The 13,844-nt window shown below is 43.6% G+C and overlaps 1 protein-coding gene across 10 annotated transcripts in view; it reads right to left on the minus strand.

The window, feature by feature from the left end:
• The window catches only part of ARID1B (AT-rich interaction domain 1B), an 836,140-nt gene that overhangs the window by 682,854 nt on the left and 139,442 nt on the right, over window positions 1–13,844 (minus strand). The window lies entirely within an intron of this gene.

Below are 13,844 nucleotides of genomic sequence, written 5' to 3' on the forward strand. Positions count from 1 at the left end.
GTGGCGGCAAAAATGCAGGGGTGAAGCAACCGTTTTCGCGGCGTTTTAGCCTACATCTGTTTTCCTCTCTTACGCAGAAAACATGGCAACAACGTCTCAGTTTCCTCAGCCATTTTGCATGTCCATATGGTGGTTATCGAAAGATCTACGACTACCGCATGTTTATTTGCAGATGCGGTGATCTGTGAAGCCACCAGAGGGCATTTCAATCCATTTCCGGGAGGTTACAGCATTAGCATATTTTTGCGCATGTGATGTGTATGGGACCGTAGCTGCAAATGCATTAGCTTACATCTCTGAATCAGGCCCAATGTTTCTAATTCAGTATATATGAATGTTTGTTTTTTCCATTTCTGACATTGATAAATGTTTGTATACGGTTATGGTATCAATTTTCAAAATGAATGGGATATTAGGGGCATGAACTGTACAGAATAGAAAGTGCTAAGAAGCACTAGTCCAGCAGCAAAAGTGTATCTACATCTATTTACCAAAATAGTGGAGTGGAAGAAACTGATGCAGAGGTTTAAATTCCAGCCGGCCCTGACTGTATGTATAAAGCAATTAGGATCTGTAGGTCATTTTCTTCCTGTGTCCAATTCTTCCCTTGTGCAGCGCTCTTAAATTCCTACAGCAGCAATCCAAGATGTTCCCAATAAGTATTGCAACTCCAAATGATTTATAAGCACGGGTGCTGGGACCCCTTAGCATAAAAACCCCACTGATAAGTTGATTGTTTTACAAAAACATCTTAAACTTGTACAAAATATTTAAAAAAGAACAAACTGTTTTTCTCCCCAGAAAATATTTGAACTGAAAATTTCCATTCATTCAGTTCAATGGGAGCAGTACCATGAATTTTAAAATATTTGAAATTAAACAGATTTAATGTAGTTATAAACACATAAACATGGTAGGGTTATACACATTTTAACATATACAGCCTATGAAAGCCAGTATGAACTTAAGAAATTACATTTTCTATTTTTGGTTCAGTTTTAGAAATACTTGACCACTGGAACAACCCTGTACAGCAAAATTAAGATACCAATGAATTATGTATGAAAGATTTGCACCTCTCGCAGATGCAAATAGTATGCTTTGGCAAATTATACTTCTCTGTGATGCTGACAGTCAAAATTTCTTGCTAAATACACAGTGCATCATGCCAACATCGACACACGTTACTTGTGGTTTTGCTTTGCTACCAGGGTTAAAACATCTGTATTCAATTACATGAAGGTCTACAGATTATTTCACGTATCATTAATTCAGATTTCTGAAACTTGTGTAGTGTAGGCTAGGATTTCCATACATAGGGGGTCATTCCAACATGATCGCTCGCTTGCTATTTTTTGCAGCGCTGCGATCAGATAGTCGCCGCCTATGGGGGACTGTATTTTCGCTTTGCAAGCGTGCGAATGCACGTGCAGCCGAGCAGTACAAATATGTTTTGTGCAGTTTCTGAGTAGATCTGAACTTACTCAGCCGCTGCGATCACTTTAGCCTGTCCGGTCCAGGAATTGACGTCAGACACCCACCCTGCAAACGCTTGGATACGCCTGCATTTTTCCAGCCACTCTCTCAAAACGGTCAGTTGACACCCACAAAAGCCTTCTTTCTGTCAATCTTCTTGCGATCGGCTGTGCGAATGGGTTCTTTGTTAAATTCATCGGCCAGCGACGATCCGGTTTGTACCCGTACGACGCACCTGCTCATTGCAGTGCATACGCATGCGCAGTTTTGCCGAATTTTGACCTGATCGCAGAGCTGAAAAAAATAGCTAGTGTGTGATCAGGTCGGAATGACCCCCATAGTAACATAGGGTGTAATTCAGACCTGATCATAGCAGCAAATTTGTTAGCACTTGGGCAAAACCATGGGGGGCATTCCGATCTGTTCGCACGCTGCGGCTTATCGCTGCAGTGCAAACGGGTCGGAAACTGTGCAATGCACACGCGCGTCGGACCAGAAGAAAGAAGAAAGTGATCGCTAGCACGATCGCAAGAAGATTGACAACAAGGCGGCGTTCCAGAGCGGATACTCACCGTTTTCTGGGCGTGGAGATCCGAACGCAGGCATGTCCGGGCATTTGGAGGGCGGTTGTCTGACGTCAATTCCGGCGGGACCTTCATTGCTGGATCCATCACACAGGGTAAGTAACTGCAGGGCTAGTCTTGTTCTGCACAAAACTTTTTTAGCATAGCAGGGCTGCACAAGCGACCGCAGCCCTGCTCTGCTAAAATACACTCCATAACTCTGTATATACTTATCCATTAGGTACTTATTTAGCCCATTCTTAAAGGTGTTGACAGAGTTCGCCATTACTACTCTCTCAGGCAGGGAATTCCAAACACGCATTGTCCTTACTGTGAAGAAACCTTTACGTCTCTGTGTGCGAAATCTCCTCTCCTCCAACCTAAGCGGTTGCCACGTGTCCTCTGCTTTGCACTTAACAAAAACGGATCCCCTGCAAGCTCTGTGTATTATCCCCTTATATATTTGTAAATGTTGATCATGTCCCCTCTTAGTCTCCTCTTTTCCAGTGTAAACATGCCTAGTATTGCAAGCCTTTCCTTGTATTCCAGCGTCTCCATCCCCTTAATTAGTTTGGTCGCCCGCCTCTGAACCTTTTCTAGTTCCAGGATATTCTTTTTGTAGTATGGTGGCCAAAATTGTGCACAGTATTCAAGATGTGGCCTCACTAGTGATTTATATAATGTGAGTATAACACTCTCATCCTTTGCGTCAATTCCCCGCTTTATACATGCTAATACCTTGTTCGCCTTCTTTGCTGCAATCCGACTTTGGGTACTGCTGCTTAGTTTGCTATCTATGTGGACACCCAAGTCTTTTTCCAGTACAGAATCCCCTAATTTTACCCCATTTAGTATGTAGGTGTTATTTTTGTTCTTGCTACCAAAGTGCATTAGCTTACATTTGTCTGTATTGAAGCTCATTCTCCATTTTGCTACCCATGCTTCCAGTTTAACTAAGTCATTCTGAAGAGACTCCGCATCTCCCTCCGTATTTATAACGCTATCTAGATCTACTGCTAGATCGTTAATGACAATTTTGAACAATAGTGGTCCAAGTACAGACCCTTGTGGCACACCACTTAGTACTTCAGTCCAATTTGAAAAAGTTCCATTTACCACAACGTGCTGCTCCCTATTATCTAACGAATTTCTGACCCAAGTGCATATTGTGCTCCCTAGCCCTAGTTCTTGTAACTTATAGATTAGACTCATGTCCGGTACTGTGTCGAAAGCTTTAGCAAAGTCTAAAAAGATTACATCCACTGCCTTACCCTGATCAAGGTTCGCACTAACCGTTTTATAAAAGCATAATAAGTTTGTTTGACATGATCTATCCTTCACAAATCCATGTTGGTTCCTATTAATAACCTTACTGGCTTCAATGAACTTTGCATACTATCCCTTAGAATACCTTCCAGTACTTTCCCCACTACAGATGTAAGACTAACTGGTCTATAATTACCCAGTTCAGCTTTACTTCCCTTTTGGAATATCAGCTCTACTTCCGCTATACGCCAATCTTCGGGAACCATGCCTGGTGTGAGTCATTGAAGATCAAAAATAGCGGTCTTGCTAGTTCAGAGTGAAGGTAAATGAGAACCCTTGGGTGAATTCCGTCGGGACCAGGTGACTTATTAATCTTATTTTTTTTAATCGGTCACAGACTACCTCCTCACTTAAATAAGCACTTAGCAGTGAGACATTATCTTTGTTGAGATTGTGTGTTAATCCCTGCATCTGTCCCTCTCTTGTGAATACCGATGAGAAAAACTCATTTAATATATCTGCAATGTCATTATTGTTTTTGATTAAGACTCCCAGCTTGTCCTTTAAAGTGCCTATACTCTCCTTCTTTAATCTTTTGCTGTTGATATATTTAAAAACAATTTTGGGGTTTGATGTGCTTTCCTTTACTTCTAGCTGCTGCTTTCATTGGTGGATCCTAGGTGTGTTGATACACCATATGTATCCCAGCGGGATTTTGAGCGGGCGGGATGTAGTGGTCGGTATTGTGACCGGTGGCCTCCTGACCCGCGGTCACATAACTACATCCGCTCTCTGGATACATGCTAACATGCTGAAAACTGAAGCAAAGCTTAGCTTTACTGTATTATAACTGTGCTAATGAAAATTACAAGTCACCTCTCTTAACAGAATAGAATGCAGCAGCTTGACAACCAATCAAGTGCCACATTCCTCTGTAATGCAATTTTAAATTAAATTGCATCTTCCATGCCAACCAGTTTATAAATACAGGTATATGTACTGTATATACACTTTTAAAAGAAGCTAGTTGCTTAGCTTGTAGATCTACACCCACTTGAATTGTATTTGTTAAGCTGGCTACACACTTGTCCAATCCCCAGGAGATCAGACTCCCTACCGACAATTTTGCCCAAAATTGGACAAGTGTGCACCCTCCGCCGACTTAGCCGCACACCAAATCTTGGTTGCCTGTCGGGTCTCCTGGTTTTTAAACCTGCTTAAAAACCAGGAGACTCAACCACCATCCAATATTATAGTGTGTAGGCTGCAGAGACCAGAGCTAGCAACCGATCTCTAGTCCCGGTGCCCCAGCAAACTATCGGAGGGATCCTGGCACCGTCCACCATTGCTGCGGGATCGGCGGAGTGGGAGGCGCCATGGGGTATGGCAGTGGGCCCATACACTGCACTTTTGCATAGTTCGGCAGTGGGCAGAACACAGGCGGCGCAGTTTCCCATTTAAGAAATGACGCCACGGCATATTTGAAAATCCAAATGGCCGCAGTGATGTCATCGCCCTGCCCTCTTGCATAGCTAATATTAGCTAGTGCGAGGGAGCGAGAGGCAGTCTGACGGAGGAGGAGGAGCGACAAAGAGCTCCTGAAGATTGAAAATGCTGGGGAAGTTCTGGGGGAGGCAACGGCCATAGAAAAGAGCTTAAAGGGTGAAGGTGCTGCATAATAAAATATTAAAACATTAGGTGTCTTCTCTTTATTAATATATCTTTTAAAGGGGACCTATAAGTACCAGTGAGCCCTTAATGGCCTGCTTGCTGGTACTTGTGGTTATCCAAGTATCACCATGTGGGGGTGGCCTGTTGGGACCTGTAGTCTTCCTGTAAAAGACAATATTATTCTATATTTCAGCAATGGACTATCAACTTGGCATTCACAGCCCTGGGGTGCTGGGGATAGCCCCGGCCTTCAGGCCTGGCCATGGGTGCCCTGGAGATTGGGGCCCATTGTACTGGGGTGGGGGTTCCCACTTCCAAGAATCCCCAGTCTGGGCTGATTTGTTAGGGGAATGAATGCTTAGGCCACGGGACCCTGACAAGTGTGTTCCCTGGCTGTGGCAATACCCTCCTGCTAGTGGAGCCCGATGCTGGTTCTGAAGATACGGGGAATCCCTACTTGTTTTGTTCCCTATATTTTTAGAACTAGGGCCAGCTCAAAGAGCCTGGTGCTGGTTTATTATTATGGGGAACCCCTACACATTTTGTTCCCCATATGTTTTGGACTGGTGCTGGCTCAAAGAGCCTGGGGCTGGTTATGCTTTTGGGGGGAGGGGGACCCCAACAATTCTTTATTTTTTTGGGAAGGAACATTGAAACTCTCCCCAATTCCCTTCACAATTATAATTAAATAAATTCCTCATAATAAATCCTCCTTCTCCCCCAAATTATTTTTGTCAGCAGAACGTTTCAGCAGGCACAAGATTGGTCTGCAGAAAAATTGTGTGTAGCGAGGACTGGGTGTAGAACCTGCGAGCAGGTCTGCAGTAGGATTGTATAAACAGTCTGACCTGCGGTCTGATCTGCCGAGGATTGGACAAGTGTGTACCCAGCTTTAGCCCAGGAGCTGCAAAACTGCATTCAAAATACTCATGCGCAATACACACAAATGATTTTGTATCTGAAAGTCTTGAGCAGTAAGTCTCTTAGCATTTGCATTTGTCCAGATTTACCCATATGTTATACATGTAAGGGTCTGAGACTGGTAATGAATATTGTTCTGTATATAAACGCTGAACTAAGCAGTCCATGGTAATACTCTAATTTCAAATATATTTAATATGAGTAAAATTAGGATATTATCCACAATAATAGGAACTCTGGGTTTTCTGGATAACTATTTTTTCCCTATGATTTGGAACCATAGAACAACAATATATTTGACAGACATAGGACAGGGCTAGACAAATCCCAGATGACAGGTTATCATGGCACCTATCTCCTGGGTAGCTGTAGAAGAGGGGATTTGTACTATGGAGAAGGCAAGCAATGCTGATGTTCACACAACTGAGCGATTATCGGAAGACTGCGCATGCACCGCAGCGGCTAGCCTCAAGGCACCTTAGCAAAGCCATTCACAGTGAGGATTCATTTGTAGATTGATTGACAGGAAGGGACCATTTGGAAATAGGTAATGGTGTGTCGCGATCATTTTCAGGGGAAATCTCTGTCTATGGGGTCAATTCAATTCGATGACTAGTTGCCAATTCCGCTAGTTTACTTAAGTTTTGTCGACAATTGGAATTCCCACTAATTCAATTCTCGCCAATGTGACTGTTTAGTCGGCAATGTATATACAATTCCCGACAATTTGTTCTCCCTATAGGTTATAATGGTCAGACCAATTCAATGAACTCGCGGGTGGGGAGAGAGTTCGAATTCAACTCCCGACAATTTTAGACTTAAACTCTCCCTTTTTTTCTCTCATCCCCCAAGGGGTGAGAGTTTACAAATTTTTGTTTTGAATTTAATACTAAGCTATTAGAAATGCTGTAAATAGGTCTAATTTTTCAATCCAACATATTTATATTCCCACTGGCTAGTTTAGCAAGTGGTTTGTCCCTCTCCCTTCTTAGTTGTTTCAACTAACATATCTTGCTGCAATAGAGGATTTCATCTGAAGAAGGACAGCATGTACCTGACTGGAGTTTGAAGAGGACGCCGATCAAATCTTATCGTATAGTACATGATTACACAACTAGGACAGCGATGTGTTTTGTGCCGCAGCGCAGCACAAACAACATTGCAGCGTGGCAGTTATGTCAGAGAATGCTGGTTCTCCCTACAAAACAGCAGGTTTAAGTTGCAAGAACCGGCATTCTCTGATTTACGGATCGCTAAATTGATTAGCTGCGGGAGTCCCTCCTGGCACTATTCAATCCGTGCTGAATTGAATTTACCCCTTAGAAAAACATTTTACTTAATTTAATATTGTTTTCAGAATTTTTAAATAAAAAAACCTATGGACTTTCGATGCCGTGAAAAAAATTCTGATACTCAGGTGGTGATACAAAAAAAGTGTGGAAAACCTCTGCACTGCACTACTAAATAAAATAAAAAAAACACTTTACTACTGCTGCTACTCTACACCGCTCACCCTGCACACACTACAGTACTGCTGCTAATCTCTACTCCCTTCCCCACCTACAGTACACTACAGCCTTGTACACACAGGGAGATTTCCCCAGAGATGTGTGCTGAGTGAGGAGGGGGAGTAAGGGGAGGGGGAGGAAGGGGAGGGGGAGGAAGGGGAGGGGGGAGGGGGGGAGGAAGGGGAGGGGGGAGGAAGGGGAGGGGGGAGGAAGGGAGGGGAGGGAAGAAGGGGGGGGGGGGGAAGAAGGGGGTCGCTCAAGTCAGCCAGCGGTGAAATGAGTGATGTGCTAGATTGTGCCTGCAAGCAGGTTCAATCTAGCACCGGCGTTAGTGAAGCGCGGGGCCGCGCATCGCTATCGCTGTGGGGGTACACACGGAGAGATCCGTGCTTAACTTCTAAGCAATCTAGTCAGATTGCTGAAAATTTAAGCACGGATCTCTCCGTGTGTACCCCCTTACCTCTCACCCAATACACTACTTCACTCCCTTCCCTGCATAATCCGTCACTACCCTGCACTGCACCCCCCTCCCCGCACACACTATCTTGCTCCCCCATCCCCACAAACACTATATTACAGCCACTACCCTGCACCCCCTCCCCACACCCAGTACACTAGGCCGGACAATCGGTTGATCAGCAGTTCATGCTATCAGATTAGTAACCTACTCTTAGTGCACATAGACCCCTGAGTATTTACTATACGAGAACATAAGACATTTGCGCAGGGGCAATTCCCAAAGTGAAAAGTGCAAACACATATGCATGGACAAATGTACTGCATGTCAGTATTTTTGTAACTTTGGAAGTAATTTGGAGTTGGGTACATATCCATTTGCATAGTGAAATATCCAGGTTTGACCTGTGCATGCCTACCTCTCAACCAACACTCGGGTGTGGAATGGCTGACCGGTGGTAAGCATACCGGCAGCGGAATCCCGGCGGGGGGCGAGTGTAGCAAGCCCCTTGTGGGCTCGCTGTGCTGAGGGCTCGGTGGTGCCCTGCGCTCGCCACGGCTTCTATTCCCACTCTATGGGTGTCGTGGACACCCACGAATGGGAATAGTCCCTGTTGGTCGGCATGCCGATCGTCGGGATAGTGAGGGGGCGGGATGTAGGGGAAGGTCATGTGATCGTCCGTCTCCTGACCGCCGGTCACATGAATAGATCCCCCAATACTCCCTTCCCCACACACAGTACACTACCTGTCACCCTGCATACCCCTCCTCACAAACACTACTGCAGCTACCCTGCACCCTCTCCAAGCACACACTACTTCTCACTGTACACACCCTCCCCTGCATACTACCGCCGAACAAGTGGATACCGTTAAATACTTGGGTTCAACTATCAACGGTCAACAGATAGCCGCTACAAGCGACATCACAAGACGCATAGGTTGTGTCACAGCTGCCTTTGCATCTCTGATAAAAGGCCTCTGGGACCAACAGGACATAACCATTGCCACAAAAATTACGGTATTCAACATATCAGTTAGAACAAATTTACTTTATGGTTCAGAATAATGGCAATACTTAAAAATGACCTACAAAGCTGGAATGTTTCCAAATGAGGTGCTTACTAAATATACTTCAAGAAAAACGAATGTACCGGAGAAATTAAAACATCCGAAAACTATGCAAAGACCAACCCACAGTTGAATCCTATATTAAAAGACAGCGTTTAAAGTGGTTTGGACATGTCTGCAGAATGGAGCCTAAAAGAATACCATACCAGTGCCTAAATACTGTAACACGTTCCGGAGGAATGGAAAACATGGCTCAAGTCGATTGCCCAAGATCTTCAACCATTACACTTCCATATTGATAATGCCAAGCAAGCCGTCCTAAACCAATCCCAGTTACGTGTGATTATTAGAGATTCCCTGCCTTTGGCTGTCACAGTGCCAGCAAGCTTACCCTACTGATGCCAACGACAATTAAGTCACATTATAAAGCGATGATTGATGTTTTTCCACACTTCCACAGAACAATATACTGCTTCCCACTGCTGCTACCATTCCTTTCATGTCAGTACCAAAATGGTTGTGGCTTCTACTCCAAAGTCTTGCCTTAACATTGCATCCCTGGGAGTAAAAGGAGGGAAAATAAGTCTCCTCCCTGTCCCTTCCCCGACTTGCATATGTAAGTCAGACTAATTACAATATCCCTCTCTGAATTGAATTGCCGACTAAAAAACACATTCCTGACAATCAAATTCCCGTGATGCACGGGAGTTTGTAAAGTCAGGAATTTGAAGACAAACTCTCACTGAATTGAATTGACCCCCTATGGCTCAATCCACAGTGTGTTTTGAGTCTCGTAATACCTGGGATTTAATGATTATAATACCGGGTATTTTTGTGACAAAAAACGTCCAGGATTGGAATCCCTACAATTGACTCTCTTTCCTTATCATCTAAATAGGTAATCTTATTACTAAAGCACCCATGCTAGCCAGATCTGTCATATAGACAGAACTTATGGTCATTAATTTCGGTCTTTTGGACTATGAAGTCATCCATGTAGATCAATCTTATTTTGTACTTAAATCCACATAGGTCTACTGAGGCCACATCCAAATTATTATTAAGAAGTAATCTAATAATGGGATTTATTTTTTTATTCTGGAAGACAGGCCAACCAGAAAGAGAAGCCAGTACACCAGATGCAATTATGTCTCACTGGTAAATCTGATAAATACTGTGATACGGTCAGGCGTTTCAATCTCCATTAATGACACACTGAGCTACAAAAATAACTTGGATAGATAGTGAATACTGTGTAACCAGTTTAAAGTCTCCTATACCCGAAATGCTTGGGACCAGTAGTATTTTGAAATATTTGCATACAATATCTTGGCGATGGGACTCAAGTCTAAACATGAAGTGCATTTATGTTTCATATACACCTTATACAAATAGTCTGAAGGTAATTTATACAGTACTTTTAATAATTTCGTCCATGAAACAAAGTTTGTGTACATTAAGCCATCAGAAAGCAAAGATGTCACTATCTCAGTTGCGCTCAAAAATGTGAGATTTTGGAATATTTTGGATATCAGATTGTTGCATATGGGAGACCCAACCTGTAAAACAAATATAGCATGCGTTTTGTGTGATTATAATGAATAATATTTTGCAAAAGGGCATCTACATACCTCCCAACTGTCCCGATTTTCGCGGAACAGTCACGTTTTTTGGGGACTGTCCCGCTGTCCCACCCGCGGGCCGCAGTGTCCCGCGGTGGGGGGGGGGGGCAGTTGGGAGGCTCATGCACTCAGTGCCATGCTTAGCAGAGCAGTCTATTCCCAGGAGTCAGAGGGAGAGGGGGCATGCCAGCGGCTCACAGAGTGCTGGGCATGCCCCCTCAGAGATGAAAATGGGGCGTGGCTCGTGATCGCGGGTCCTCCCGTGAAGCCACGCTCCCTGTTCTAGAGTGCGCGCGGCTTCGCCGCGCATGTGTCCCTCTTTACAGACATGAAAAGTTGGGAGGTATACATCTGCATTATTATAATTAGCTTTTCCCTAGTTGAATAAAGCACCACAGAAAATATCAGAATATCATATAGGCAGCGAAAAACCCGAAACATTTTAATAATACAGACTTTATAAAGTAGCAACACATTGTAGCCAGTGTTTCCCTATTCCTTGCCTATTAGTGCCCACATATCTGTGTACATTAAAAACACATTTTAATAAAGTTGTACTTGTCACGGTGTGTGTCTCCTGTTTTTATTTGGGTATTTTTTTTCCAGTAATACTACAGGTACCAGCGGGCCCGTTTTTCTCCCGCATGCTGGTACTTGTGGTTCTCCAAGTACCAGCTTGCGGGGGAGGCTTGCTGGGACTTGTAGTACTACTGGAAAAAACAATATTCTTTCATTTTTGACAAGGCTATCAGCCCCCCATCCGCAGCCCTTGGATGGGGGGGGGGGGGGGGACAGCCTCGGGCTTCACCCCTGGCCCTTGGGTGGCTGGGGGGGGGACCCCTTGATTGAAGGGGTCCCCACTCCCCCAGGGTACCCCGGCCAGGGGTGACTAGTTGGATATTTAATGCCACGGCAGCAAGGCACTGTATAAAAGTGACCCCCGGCTGTGGCATTATCTGTCCAGCTAGTGGAGCCTGATGCTGGTGTAAAAAATACGGGGGACCCCTACTCTTTTTGTCCCCCGTATTTTTTGCACCAGCACCAGGCGCAGAGCCCGGTGCTGGTTTTAAAAATACGGGGGATCCCCTGTCAATTTTCCCCCCGCATTTTTAGAACCAGGACCAGCTCGAAGAGCCCGAGGCTGGTTATGCTTTGGAGGCAGGACCCCACGCCATTTTTTTCCTGAATTTTACCATTCCATCTAAAAAAAAAAAAAAAAAATATATATATATATATATATATATATATATATATATATATATATATATATATATATATATATATATATATATATATATATATATATATATATATTTTTTAAAAAATAGATAAATACTTGTGCCTCCAAAAAAGACAAACCAAGTACCTAATCCCTTCTAATATAAATAGATATGCTATTATCAATAAAAAAAACATGTTTTAAATATTTTTTATTAGTTTCACCCACCAAAGTGTGGCGGATTGAAAATGTCGAATTTACTGTCTATATACATTTTGCCCCTTAGTCAAAATGAACATATTGAATTCAGTCATTAATAATACATTTCTAAGCAGGAAACTGCCCTGAATGCAAAAGGTTCAACTGTCATTGTGTTTTGCGGCTGAAGAGCATAAGCCATACATTCAGAGCTGCAACAGGTATTCATGTGCAGAGTCCCACAGGCCAGCAGGTACAACAAGCCTTTTGTGTGTGTCTGAACGTACGCCAAAATGTCTGCCTTTGTATTGAACAAACCTGTTTTCTTCTGATAACAAAGCCCTAAGTTGTGAAACCTTGCAGTTAGGCCTGTGACTAACAGCTGCTGCTGCTGCTCGGCAAGAACAGGCAGATGCAACACAAGCTTTTCTGCGTCTCAGCTCTCCTTTAGTCAAGGAGAGGACTTTTCATTTAAACAACGCTCAATGTTGGAAAAAAATGTCACTAATATGTAGGTATATGCAGAACACACTGTATAGCACATCCTTGCAGCATACTATTTGGTTATCTGTTGTACACATGGAAAATTTCTGTGAGAAATCTGACATTTTTTACAGTGATTTTTTTTTTCTTTAGTTGAGTTGCGGACTACTTACAAACAGAAAAATAAATACTCCCTCCCTCGGGTGGTATTCATGTGACCGCCGGTCAGCTGACCGACAGTCAGATGACCTCCACCAGCCCGACGGGTCACTATCCCGATGGTTGGCATGCCGACCAACAGGGACTATTTCCACTCGTGGGTGTCCACGACACCTAAAGAGTGGGAATAGAACCCGTGGCGACCGCAGGTCGCCACCGAGCTCGCAGCGTGGCGAGCGCAGCTTGCTGCACTCGCCCCTCCCCGCCGGGATCCCGGCGTCGGTATGCTGCCGGGATCCCAGCGTCGGTAAGCTGACCGGCGGTCAGGAGACCGCCGGTCAGCAGTACTACACCCCCTCCCTCAACTGTCAAATGATATACAGGTTCCCATATCCAAATATCCCATATCCAAATATTCTGAAATACGGAATATTCCGAAATACGGAATTTTTTGAGTGAGAGTGAGATAATGAAACCTTTGTTTTTTGATGGCTCAATGTACACAAACTTTGTTCAATTCACAAAGTTGCTAAAAATATTGTATTAAATGAACTTCAGGCTGTGTGTATAAGGTGTATATACAAAACATAAATGAATTGTGTGAATGTACACACACTTTGTTTAATGCACAAAGTTATTACAAATCTTGGCTAAAATGACCTTCAGGCTGTGTGTATAAGGTGTATATGAAACATAAATGCTTTCTGTGCTTAGACTTAGGTCCCATCACCACGATATCTCATTATGGTATGCAATTATTCCAAAATACGGAAAAATCCGATATCCAAAATACCTACGGTCCCAAGCATTTTGGATAAGGGATACTCAAAATGTATTTGTATGTAAAGTGAAATTACACAGTGGATAGCATTGTTGCCTCACAGCGCTGGAGAAATCATTTCCATTATGACCAGAGCCCTATTTGTGTGGAGTCTGTATGCGATCTCCATGTTTACAAGCACTTCCTTCAGGTGGTTTACTTTCCTCCCCCAAAAAAACATAATGGCAGGTTATTGCTAGTCTGTGTGGTAGATAACTTAGGGGGAGATTTATCAAAGCTTGGAAATTAAATAAAGTATAGCTCCTGTAATTATACAGACTGTGTTTGAAAAATGACAAACCGCCTGTAAAAGGACAGTAGCTTATTGGATAGTACTTAATCTCTCTCCAAGCTTTGATAAAACTCCCCCTTAGACTTTTATGCCCATTGGGACAGGAACTCATGTGGATTA

Source organism: Pseudophryne corroboree, chromosome 4, assembly GCF_028390025.1.
Source record: "Pseudophryne corroboree isolate aPseCor3 chromosome 4, aPseCor3.hap2, whole genome shotgun sequence".
Lineage (NCBI taxonomy): Eukaryota > Metazoa > Chordata > Amphibia > Anura > Myobatrachidae > Pseudophryne > Pseudophryne corroboree.